We start from the raw sequence: 13680 nt of genomic DNA, 5'->3' as shown, positions 1-13680 counted from the left end.
TAAAGCGTTGCCGTACCCTCACCTGGACCCTAAACAGTCCCCGTCCCCTAACCCTAACCCTAGCCCGAACCCTAACCCTAACCCTTCCCCGAAGCCTGACCCTCACCCGTGCCCTAATCCTAACCCGTACGCTAACACTAACCCGCGCCCTCACACGCACGCTTCCCCTAAAGCGTTGCCGTACCGTCACCTGGACCCTAAACCGTCCCCGTCCCCTAACCCTAACCCTAGCCCGAACCCTAACCCTAACCCTTCCCCGAAGCCTGACCCTCACCCGTCCCCTAATCCTAACCCGTACGCTAACACTAACCCGCGCCCTCACACGCACGCTCCCCCTAAAGCGTTGCCGTACCCTCACCTGGACCCTAAACCGTCCCCGTCACCTAACCCTAACCCTAACCTTAGCCCGAACCCTAACCCTAACATTTCCCCGAAGCCTTACCCTCACCTGTGCCCTAATCCTAACCCGTACGCTAACACTAACCCGCGCCCTCACACGCACGCTTCCCCTAAAGCGTTGCCGTACCGTCACCTGGACCCTAAACCGTCCCCGTCCCCTAACCCTAACCCTAGCCCGAACCCTAACCCTAACCCTTCCCCGAAGCCTGACCCTCACCCGTCCCCTAATCCTAACCCGTACGCTAACACTAACCCGCGCCCTCACACGCATGCTCCCCCTAAAGCGTTGCCGTACCCTCACCTGGACCCTAAACCGTCCCCGTCCCCTAACCCTAACCCTAGCCCGAACCCTAACCGTAAACCTTCCCCGAAGCCTGACCCTCACCCGTCCCCTAATCCTAACCCGTACGCTAACACTAACCCGCGCCCTCACACGCACGCTCCCCCTAAAGCGTTGCCGTACCCTCACCTGGACCCTAAACCGTCCCCGTCCCCTAACCCTAACCCTAGCCCGAACCCTAACCCTAACCCTTCCCCGAAGCCTGACCCTCACTCGTCCCCTAATCCTAACCCGTACGCTAACACTAACCCACGCCCTCACACGCACGCTCCCCCTAAAGCGTTGCCGTACCCTCACCTGGACCCTAAACCGTCCCCGTCCCCTAACCCTAACCCTAGCCCGAACCCTAACCCTAACCCTTCCCCGAAGCCTGACCCTCACCCGTCCCCTAATCCTAACCCGTACGCTAACACTAACCCGCGCCCTCACACGCACGCTCCCCCTAAAGCCTTGCCGTACCCTCACCTGGACCCTAAACCGTCCCCGTCCCCTAACCCTAACCCTAGCCCGAACCCTAACCGTAACCCTTCCCCGAAGCCTGACCCTCACCCGTCCCCTAATCCTAACCCGTACGCTAACACTAACCCGCGCCCTCACACGCACGCTCCCCCTAAAGCGTTGCCGTACCCTCACCTGGACCCTAAACCGTCCCCGTCCCCTAACCCTAACCCTAGCCCGAACCCTAACCCTAACCCTTCCCCGAAGCCTGACCCTCACCCGTCCCCTAATCCTAACCCGTACGCTAACACTAACCCGCGCCCTCACACGCACGCTCCCCCTAAAGCGTTGCCGTACCCTCACCTGGACCCTAAACCGTCCCCGTCCCCTAACCCTAACCCTAGCCCGAACCCTAACCCTAACCCTTCCCCGAAGCCTGACCCTCACCCATCCCCTAATCCTAACCCGTACGCTAACACTAACCCGCGCCCTCACACGCACGTTCCCCCTAAGGCGTTGCCGTACCCTCACCTGGACCCTAAACCGTCCCGGTCCCCTAACCCTAAACCTAGCCAGAACCCTAGCCCTAACCTTTCCCCGAAGCCTGACCCTCACCCGTCCCCTAATCCTAACCCGTACGCTAACACTAACCCGCGCCCGCACACGCACGCTCCCCCTAAAGCGTTGCCGTACCCTCACCTGGACCCTAAACCGTCCCGGTCCCCTAACCCTAAACCTAGCCAGAACCCTAGCCCTAACCTTTCCCCGAAGCCTGACCCTCACCCGTCCCCTAATCCTAACCCGTACGCTAACACTAACCCGCGCCCGCACACGCACGCTCCCCCTAAAGCGTTGCCGTACCCTCACCTGGACCCTAAACCGTCCCGGTCCCCTAACCCTAACCCTAGCCCGAACCCTAACCCTAACCCTTCCCCGAAGCCTGACCCTCACCCGTGCCCTAATCCTAACCCGTACGCTAACACTAACCCGCGCCCTCACACGCACGCTCCCCCTAAAGCGTTGCCGTACCCTCACCTGGACCCAAAACCGTCCCCGTCCCCTAACCCTAACCCTAGCCCGAACCCTTACCCTAACCCTTCCCCGAAGCCTGACCCTCACCCGTGCCCTAATCCTAACCCGTACGCTAACACTAACCCGCGCCCTCACATGCACGCTCCCCCTAAAGCGTTGCCGTACCCTCACCTGGACCCTAAACTGTCCCCGTCCCCTAACCCTAACCCTAGCCCGAACCCTAGCCCTAACCCTTCCCCGAAGCCTGACCCTCACCCGTCCCCCAATCCTAACCCGTACGCTAACACTAACCCGCGCCCTCACACGCACGCTCCCCCTAAAGCGTTGCCGTACCCTCACCTGGACCCTAAACCATCCCCGTCCCCTAACCCTAACCCTAACCCTAGCCCGAACCCTAACCCTAACATTTCCCCGAAGCCTTACCCTCACCCGTGCCCTAATCCTAACCCGTACGCTAACACTAACCCGCGCCCTCACACGCACGCTTCCCCTAAAGCGTTGCCGTACCGTCACCTGGACCCTAAACCGTCCCCGTCCCCTAACCCTAACCCTAGCCCGAACCCTAACCCTAACCCTTCCCCGAAGCCTGACCCTCACCCGTCCCCTAATCCTAACCCGTACGCTAACACTAACCCGCGCCCTCACACGCACGCTCCCCCTAAAGCGTTGCCGTACCCTCACCTGGACCCTAAACCGTCCCCGTCCCCTAACCCTAACCCTAACCTTAGCCCGAACCCTAACCCTAACATTTCCCCGAAGCCTTACCCTCACCTGTGCCCTAATCCTAACCCGTACGCTAACACTAACCCGCGCCCTCACACGCACGCTTCCCCTAAAGCGTTGCCGTACCGTCACCTGGACCCTAAACCGTCCCCGTCCCCTAACCCTAACCCTAGCCCGAACCCTAACCCTAACCCTTCCCCGAAGCCTGACCCTCACCCGTCCCCTAATCCTAACCCGTACGCTAACACTAACCCGCGCCCTCACACGCATGCTCCCCCTAAAGCGTTGCCGTACCCTCACCTGGACCCTAAACCGTCCCCGTCCCCTAACCCTAACACTAGCCCGAACCCTAACCGTAAACCTTCCCCGAAGCCTGACCCTCACCCGTCCCCTAATCCTAACCCGTACGCTAACACTAACCCGCGCCCTCACACGCACGCTCCCCCTAAAGCGTTGCCGTACCCTCACCTGGACCCTAAACCGTCCCCGTCCCCTAACCCTAACCCTAGCCCGAACCCTAACCCTAACCCTTCCCCGAAGCCTGACCCTCACTCGTCCCCTAATCCTAACCCGTACGCTAACACTAACCCGCGCCCTCACACGCACGCTCCCCCTAAAGCGTTGCCGTACCCTCACCTGGACCCTAAACCGTCCCCGTCCCCTAACCCTAACCCTAGCCCGAACCCTAACCCTAACCCTTCCCCGAAGCCTGACCCTCACCCGTCCCCTAATCCTAACCCGTACGCTAACACTAACCCGCGCCCTCACACGCACGCTCCCCCTAAAGCGTTGCCGTACCCTCACCTGGACCCTAAACCGTCCCCGTCCCCTAACCCTAACCCTAGCCCGAACCCTAACCGTAACCCTTCCCCGAAGCCTGACCCTCACCCGTCCCCTAATCCTAACCCGTACGCTAACACTAACCCGCGCCCTCACACGCACGCTCCCCCTAAAGCGTTGCCGTACCCTCACCTGGACCCTAAACCGTCCCCGTCCCCTAACCCTAACCCTAGCCCGAACCCTTACCCTAACACTTCCCCGAAGCCTGACCCTCACCCGTGCCCTAATCCTAACCCGTACGCTAACACTAACCCGCGCCCTCACACGCACGCTCCCCCTAAAGCGTTGCCGTACCCTCACCTGGACCCTAAACCGTCCCCGTCCCCTAACCCTAACCCTAACCCGAACCCTAGCCCTAACCCTTCCCCGAAGCCGGACCCTCACCCGTCCCCCAATCCTAACCCGTACGCTAACACTAACCCGCGCCCTCACACGCACGCTCCCCCTAAAGCGTTGCCGTACCCTCACCTGGACCCTAAACCGTCCCCGTCCCCTAACCCTAACCCTAACCCTAGCCCGAACCCTAACCCTAACATTTCCCCGAAGCCTTACCCTCACCCGTGTCCTAATCCTAACCCGTACGCTAACACTAACCCGCGCCCTCACACGCACGCTCCCCCTAAAGCGTTGCCGTACCCTCACCTGGACCCTAAACCGTCCCCGTCCCCTAACCCTAACCCTAGCCCGAACCCTAACCCTAACCCTTCCCCGAAGCCTGACCCTCACCCGTCCCCTAATCCTAACCCGTACGCTAACACTAACCCGCGCCCTCACACGCACGCTCCCCCTAAAGCGTTGCCGTACCCTCACCTGGACCCTAAACCGTCCCCGTGCCCTAACCCTAACCCTAGCCCGAACCCTAACCCTAACCCTTCCCCGAAGCCTGACCCTCACTCGTCCCCTAATCCTAACCCGTACGCTAAAACTAACCCGCGCCCTCACACGCACGCTCCCCCTAAAGCGTTGCCGTACCCTCACCTGGACCCTAAACCGTCCCGGTCCCCTAACCCTAAACCTAGCCAGAACCCTAGCCCTAACCTTTCCCCGAAGCCTGACCCTCACCCGTCCCCTAATCCTAACCCGTACGCTAACACTAACCCGCGCCCGCACACGCACGCTCCCCCTAAAGCGTTGCCGTACCCTCACCTGGACCCTAAACCGTCCCGGTCCCCTAACCCTAACCCTAGCCCGAACCCTAACCCTAACCCTTCCCCGAAGCCTGACCCTCACCCGTGCCCTAATCCTAACCCGTACGCTAACACTAACCCGCGCCCTCACACGCACGCTCCCCCTAAAGCGTTGCCGTACCCTCACCTGGACCCAAAACCGTCCCCGTCCCCTAACCCTAACCCTAGCCCGAACCCTTACCCTAACCCTTCCCCGAAGCCTGACCCTCACCCGTGCCCTAATCCTAACCCGTACGCTAACACTAACCCGCGCCCTCACATGCACGCTCCCCTAAAGCGTTGCCGTACCCTCACCTGGACCCTAAACTGTCCCCGTCCCCTAACCCTAACCCTAGCCCGAACCCTAGCCCTAACCCTTCCCCGAAGCCTGACCCTCACCCGTCCCCCAATCCTAACCCGTACGCTAACACTAACCCGCGCCCTCACACGCACGCTCCCCCTAAAGCGTTGCCGTACCCTCACCTGGACCCTAAACCATCCCCGTCCCCTAACCCTAACCCTAACCCTAGCCCGAACCCTAACCCTAACATTTCCCCGAAGCCTTACCCTCACCCGTGCCCTAATCCTAACCCGTACGCTAACACTAACCCGCGCCCTCACACGCACGCTTCCCCTAAAGCGTTGCCGTACCGTCACCTGGACCCTAAACCGTCCCCGTCCCCTAACCCTAACCCTAGCCCGAACCCTAACCCTAACCCTTCCCCGAAGCCTGACCCTCACCCGTCCCCTAATCCTAACCCGTACGCTAACACTAACCCGCGCCCTCACACGCACGCTCCCCCTAAAGCGTTGCCGTACCCTCACCTGGACCCTAAACCGTCCCCGTCCCCTAACCCTAACCCTAACCTTAGCCCGAACCCTAACCCTAACATTTCCCCGAAGCCTTACCCTCACCTGTGCCCTAATCCTAACCCGTACGCTAACACTAACCCGCGCCCTCACACGCACGCTTCCCCTAAAGCGTTGCCGTACCGTCACCTGGACCCTAAACCGTCCCCGTCCCCTAACCCTAACCCTAGCCCGAACCCTAACCCTAACCCTTCCCCGAAGCCTGACCCTCACCCGTCCCCTAATCCTAACCCGTACGCTAACACTAACCCGCGCCCTCACACGCATGCTCCCCCTAAAGCGTTGCCGTACCCTCACCTGGACCCTAAACCGTCCCCGTCCCCTAACCCTAACACTAGCCCGAACCCTAACCGTAAGCCTTCCCCGAAGCCTGACCCTCACCCGTCCCCTAATCCTAACCCGTACGCTAACACTAACCCGCGCCCTCACACGCACGCTCCCCCTAAAGCGTTGCCGTACCCTCACCTGGACCCTAAACCGTCCCCGTCCCCTAACCCTAACCCTAGCCCGAACCCTAACCCTAACCCTTCCCCGAAGCCTGACCCTCACTCGTCCCCTAATCCTAACCCGTACGCTAACACTAACCCGCGCCCTCACACGCACGCTCCCCCTAAAGCGTTGCCGTACCCTCACCTGGACCCTAAACCGTCCCCGTCCCCTAACCCTAACCCTAGCCCGAACCCTAACCCTAACCCTTCCCCGAAGCCTGACCCTCACCCGTCCCCTAATCCTAACCCGTACGCTAACACTAACCCGCGCCCTCACACGCACGCTCCCCCTAAAGCGTTGCCGTACCCTCACCTGGACCCTAAACCGTCCCCGTCCCCTAACCCTAACCCTAGCCCGAACCCTAACCGTAACCCTTCCCCGAAGCCTGACCCTCACCCGTCCCCTAATCCTAACCCGTACGCTAACACTAACCCGCGCCCTCACACGCACGCTCCCCCTAAAGCGTTGCCGTACCCTCACCTGGACCCTAAACCGTCCCCGTCCCCTAACCCTAACCCTAGCCCGAACCCTTACCCTAACACTTCCCCGAAGCCTGACCCTCACCCGTGCCCTAATCCTAACCCGTACGCTAACACTAACCCGCGCCCTCACACGCACGCTCCCCCTAAAGCGTTGCCGTACCCTCACCTGGACCCTAAACCGTCCCCGTCCCCTAACCCTAACCCTAACCCGAACCCTAGCCCTAACCCTTCCCCGAAGCCGGACCCTCACCCGTCCCCCAATCCTAACCCGTACGCTAACACTAACCCGCGCCCTCACACGCACGCTCCCCCTAAAGCGTTTCCGTACCCTCACCTGGACCCTAAACCGTCCCCGTCCCCTAACCCTAACCCTAACCCTAGCCCGAACCCTAACCCTAACATTTCCCCGAAGCCTTACCCTCACCCGTGTCCTAATCCTAACCCGTACGCTAACACTAACCCGCGCCCTCACATGCACGCTCCCCCTAAAGCGTTGCCGTACCCTCACCTGGACCCTAAACCGTCCCCGTCCCCTAACCCTAACCCTAGCCCGAACCCTAACCCTAACCCTTCCCCGAAGCCTGACCCTCACCCGTCCCCTAATCCTAACCCGTACGCTAACACTAACCCGCGCCCTCACACGCACGCTCCCCCTAAAGCGTTGCCGTACCCTCACCTGGACCCTAAACCGTCCCCGTGCCCTAACCCTAACCCTAGCCCGAACCCTAACCCTAACCCTTCCCCGAAGCCTGACCCTCACTCGTCCCCTAATCCTAACCCGTACGCTAAAACTAACCCGCGCCCTCACACGCACGCTCCCCCTAAAGCGTTGCCGTACCCTCACCTGGACCCTAAACCGTCCCGGTCCCCTAACCCTAACCCTAGCCCGAACCCTAACCCTAACGCTTCCCCGAAGCCTGACCCTCACCCGTCCCCTAATCCTAACCCGTACGCTAACACTAACCCGCGCCCTCACACGCACGCTCCCCCTAAAGCGTTGCCGTACCCTCACCTGGACCCTAAACCGTCCCCGTCCCCTAACCCTAACCCTAGCCCGAACCCTAACCCTAACCCTTCCCCGAAGCCTGACCCTCACCCGTCCCCTAATCCTAACCCGTACGCTAACAATAACCCGCGCCCTCACACGCACGCTCCCCCTAAAGCGTTGCCGTACCCTCACCTGGACCCTAAACCGTCCCCATCCCCTAACCCTAACCTTAGCCCGAACCCTAACCCTAACCCTTCCCCGAAGCCTGACCCTCACCCGTCCCCTAATCCTAACCCGTACGCTAACACTAACCCGCGCCCTCACACCCACGCTCCCCCTAAAGAGTTGCCGTACCCTCACCTGGACCCTAAACCGTCCCCGTCCCCTAACCCTAACCCTAGCCCGAACCGTAACCCTAACCCTTCCCCGAAGCCTGACCCTCACCCGTCCCCTAATCCTAACCCGTACGCTAACACTAACCCGCGCCCTCACACGCACGCTCCCCCTAAAGCGTTGCCGTACCCTCACCTGGACCCTAAACCGTCCCCGTCCCCTAACCCTAACCCTAGCCCGAACCGTAACCCTAACCCTTCCCCGAAGCCTGGCCCTTACTCGTCCCCTAATCCTAACCCGTACGCTAACACTAACCCGCGCCCTCACACGCACGCTCCCCCTAAAGCGTTGCCGTACCCTCACCTGGACCCTAAACCGTCCCCGTCCCCTAACCCTAACCCTAGCCCGAACCCTAACCCTAACCCTTCCCCGAAGCCTGACCCTCACCCGTCCCCTAATCCTAACCCGTACGCTAACACTAACCCGCGCCCTCACATGCACGCTCCCCCTAAAGCGTTGCCGTACCCTCACCTGGACCCTAAACCGTCCCCGTCCCCTAACCCTAACCCTAGCCCGAACCCTAACCCTAACCCTTCCCCGAAGCCTGACCCTCACCCGTCTCCTAATCCTAACCCGTACGCTAACACTAAACCGCGCCCTCACACGCACGCTCCCCCTAAAGCGTTGCCGTACCCTCACCTGGACCCTAAACCGTCCCCGTCCCCTAACCCTAACCCTAGCCCGAACCCTAACCCTAACCCTTCCCCGAAGCCTGACCCTCACCCGTGCCCTAATCCTAACCCGTACGCTAACACTAACCCGCGCCCTCACACGCACGCTCCCCCTAAAGAGTTGCCGTACCCTCACCTGGACCCTAAACCGTCCCCGTCCCCATCCCTAACCCTAGCCCGAACCGTAACCCTAACCCTTCCCCGAAGCCTGACCCTCACCCGTCCCCTAATCCTAACCCGTACGCTAACACTAACCCGCGCCCTCACACGCACGCTCCCCCTAAAGCGTTGCCGTACCCTCACCTGGACCCTAAACCGTCCCCGTCCCCTAACCCTAACCCTAGCCCGAACCCTAACCCTAACCCATCCCCGAAGCCTGACCCTCACCCGTCCCCTAATCCTAACCCGTACGCTAACACTAACCCGCGTCCTCACACGCACGCTCCCCCTACAGCGTTGCTGTACCCTCACCTGGACCCTAAACCGTCCCCGTCCCCTAACCCTAACCTTATCCCGAACCCTAACCCTAACCCTTCCCCGAAGCCTGACCCTCACCCGTCCCCTAATCCTAACCCATACGCTAACACTAACCCGCGCCCTCACACGCACGCTCCCCCTAAAGCGTTGTCGTACCTCACCTGGACCCTAAACCGTCCCCGTCCCCTAACCCTAACCCTAACCCTAACCCTTCCCCGAAGCCTGACCCTCACCCGTCCCCTAATCCTAACCCGTACGCTAACACTAACCCGCGCCCTCACATGCACGCTCCCCCTAAAGCGTTGCCGTACCCTCACCTGGACCCTAAACCGTCCCCGTCCCCTAACCCTAACCCTAGCCCGAACCCTAGCCCTAACACTTCCCCGAAGCCTGACCCTCACCCGTCCCCTAATCCTAACCCGTACGCTAACACTAACCCGCGCCCTCACACGCACGCTCCCCCTAAAGCGTTGCCGTACCCTCACCTGGACCCTAAACCGTCCCAGTCCCCTAACCCTAACCCTAGCCCGAACCCTAGTCCTAACCCTTCCCTGAAGCCTGACCCTCACCCGTCCACTAATCCTAACCCGTACGCTAACACTAACCCGCGCCCTCACACGCACGCTCCCCCTAAAGCGTTGCCGTACCCTCACCTGGACCCTAAACCGTCCCCGTCCCCTAACCCTAACCCTAGCCCGAACCCTAACCCTAACCCTTCCCCGAAGCCTGACCCTCACCCGTCCCCTAATCCTAACCCGTACGCTAACACTAACCCGCGCCCTCACACGCACGCTCCCCCTAAAGCGTTGCCGTACCCTCACCTGGACCCTAAACCGGCCCCGTCCCCTAACCCTAACCCTAGCTCGAACCCTAGCCCTAACACTTCCCCGAAGCCTGACCCTCACCCGTCCCCTAATCCTAACCCGTACGCTAACACTAACCCGCGCCCTCACACGCACGCTCCCCCTAAAGCGTTGCCGTACCCTCACCTGGACCGTAAACCGTCCCCGTCCCCTAACCCTAATCCTAGCCCGAACCTTAGCCCTAACCCTTCTCCGAAGCCTGACCCTCACCCGTCCACTAATCCTAAGCCGTACGCTAACATTACCCCGCGCCCTCACACGCACGCTCCCCCTAAAGCGTTGCCGTACCCTCACCTGGACCCTAAACCGTCCCCGTCCCCTAACCCTAACCCTAGCCCGAACCCTAGCCCTAACCCTTCCCCGAAGCCTGACCCTCACCCGTCCCCTAATCCAAACCCGTACGCCAACACTAACCCGCGCCCTCACACGCACGCTCCCCCTAAAGCGTTGCCGTACCCTCACCTGGACCCTAAACCGTCCCCGTCTCCTAACCCTAACCCTAGCCCGAACCCTAGCCCTAACCCTTCCCCGAAGCCTGACCCTCACCCGTCCACTAACCCTAAACCGTACGCTAACACTAACCCGCGCCCTCACACGCAAGCTCCCCCTAAAGCGTTGCCGTACCCTCACCTGGACCCTAAACCGTCCCCGTCCCCTAACCCTAACCCTAGCCCGAACCCTAACACTAACCCTTCCCCGAAGCCTGACCCTCACCCGTCCCCTAATCCTAACCCGTACGCTAAAACTAGCCCGCGCCCTCACACGCACGCTCCCCCTAAAGCGTTGCCGTACCCTCACCTGGACCCTAAGCCGGCCCCGTCCCCTAACCCTAACCCTAGCCCGAACCCTAGCCCTAACCCTTCCCCGAAGCCTGACCCTCACCCGTCCCCTAATCCTACCCCGTACGCTAACACTAACCCGCGCCCTCACACGCACGCTCCCCCTAAAGCGTTGCCGTACCCTCACCTGGACCGTAAACCGTCCCAGTCCCCTAACCCTAACCCTAGCCCGAACCTTAGCCCTAACCCTTCCCCGAAGCCTGACCCTCACCCGTCCACTAATCCTAACCCGTACGCTAACATTACCCCGCGCCCTCACACGCACGCTCCCCCTAAAGCGTTGCCGTACCCTCACCTGGACCCTAAACCGTCCCCGTCCCCTAACCCTAACCCTAGCCCGAACCCTAACCCTAACCCTTCCCCGAAGCCTGACTCTCACCCGTCCCCTAATCCAAACCCGTACGCCAACACTAACCCGCCCCCTCACACGCACGCTCCCCCTACAGCGTTGCCATACCCTCACCTGGACCCTAAACCGTCCCCGTCCCCTAACCCTAACCCTAGCCCCAAGCCTAACCCTAACCCTTCCCCGAAGCCTGACCCTCACCCGTCCCCTAATCCTAACCCGTACGCTAACATTACCCCGCGCCCTCACACGCACGCTCCCCCTAAAGCGTTGCCGTACCCTCACCTGGACCCTAAACCGTCCCCGTCCCCTAACCCTAACCCTAGCCCGAACCCTAACCCTAACCCTTCCCCGAAGCCTGACCCTCACCCGTCCCCTAATCCTAACCCGTACGCTAACACTAACCCGCGCCCTCACATGCACGCTCCCCCTAAAGCATTGCCGTACCCTCACCTGGACTCTAAACCGTCCCCGTCCCCTAACCCTAACCCTAGCCCGAACCCTAGCCCTAACCCTTCCCCGAAGCCTGACCCTCACCCGTCCCCTAATCCTAACCCGTACGCTAACACTAACCCCCGCCCTCTCACGCACGCTCCCCCTAAAGCGTTGCCGTACCCTCACCTGGACCCTAAACCGTCCCAGTCCCCTAACCCTAACCCTAGCCCGAACCCTAGCCCTAACCCTTCCCTGAAGCCTGACCCTCACCCGTCCACTAATCCTAACCCGTACGCTAACACTAACCCGTGCCCTCACACGCACGCTCCCCCTAAAGCGTTGCCGTACCCTCACCTGGACCCTAAGCCGGCCCCGTCCCCTAACCCTAACCCTAGCCCGAACCCTAGCCCTAACCCTTCCCCGAAGCCTGACCCTCACCCGTCCCCTAATCCTACCCCGTACGCTAACACTAACCCGCGCCCTCACACGCACGCTCCCCCTAAAGCGTTGCCGTACCCTCACCTGGACCGTAAACCGTCCCCGTCCCCTAACCCTAACCCTAGCCTGAACCTTAGCCCTAACCCTTCCCCGAAGCCTGACCCTCACCCGTCCCCTAATCCTAACCCGTACGCTAACATTACCCCGCGCCCTCACACGCACGCTCCCCCTAAAGCGTTGCCGTACCCTCACCTGGACCCTAAACCGTCCCCGTCCCCTAACCCTAACCCTAGCCCGAACCCTAACCCTAACCCTTCCCCGAAGCCTGACTCTCACCCGTCCCCTAATCCAAACCCGTACGCCAACACTAACCCGCCCCCTCACACGCACGCTCCCCCTACAGCGTTGCCATACCCTCACCTGGACCCTAAACCGTCCCCGTCCCCTAACCCTAACCCTAGCCCGAAGCCTAACCCTAACCCTTCCCCGAAGCCTGACCCTCACCCGTCCCCTAATCCTAACCCGTACGCTAACATTACCCCGCGCCCTCACACGCACGCTCCCCCTAAAGCGTTGCCGTACCCTCACCTGGACCCTAAACCGTCCCCGTCCCCTAACCCTAACCCTAGCCCGAACCCTAACCCTAACCCTTCCCCGAAGCCTGACCCTCACCCGTCCCCTAATCCTAACCCGTACGCTAACACTAACCCGCGTCCTCACATGCACGCTCCCCCTAAAGCGTTGCCGTACCCTCACCTGGACCCTAAACCGTCCCCGTCCCCTAACCCTAACCCTAGCCCGAACCCTAACCCTAACCCTTCCCCGAAGCCTGACCCTCACCCATCCCCTAATCCTAACCCGTACGCTAACACTAACCCGCGTCCTCACACGCACGCTCCCCCTACAGCGTTGCCGTACCCTCACCTAGACCCTAAACCGTCCCCGTCCCCTAACCCTAACCCTAGCCCGAACCCTAGCCCTAACCCTTCCCCGAAGCCTGACCCTCACCCGTCCCCCAATCCAAACCCGTACGCCAACACTAACCCGCGCCCTCACACGCACGCTCCCCCTACAGCGTTGCCATACCGTCACCTGGACCCTAAACCGTCCCCGTCCCCTAACCCTAACCCTAGCCCGAACCCTAACCCTAACCCTTCCCCGAAGCCTGACACTCACCCGTCCCCTAATCCTAAGCCGTACGCTAACACTAACCCACGCCCTCACACGCACGCTCCCCCTAAAGCGTTGCCGTACCCTCACCTGGACCCTAAACCGTCCCCGTCCCCTAACCCTAACCCTAGCCCGAACCCTAACCGTAACCCTTCCCCGAAGCCTGACCCTCACCCGTCCCCTAATCCTAACCCGTACGCTAACACTAACCCGCGCCCTCACACGCACGCTCCCCATAAAGCGTTGCCGTACCCTCACCTGGACCCTAAACCGTCCCCGTC

Source organism: Delphinus delphis, unplaced genomic scaffold, assembly GCF_949987515.2.
Source record: "Delphinus delphis unplaced genomic scaffold, mDelDel1.2 scaffold_124, whole genome shotgun sequence".
NCBI lineage: Eukaryota > Metazoa > Chordata > Mammalia > Artiodactyla > Delphinidae > Delphinus > Delphinus delphis.
The sequence above is the reverse complement of the archived record's forward strand: the minus strand, read 5'-3'. Positions refer to the sequence as shown.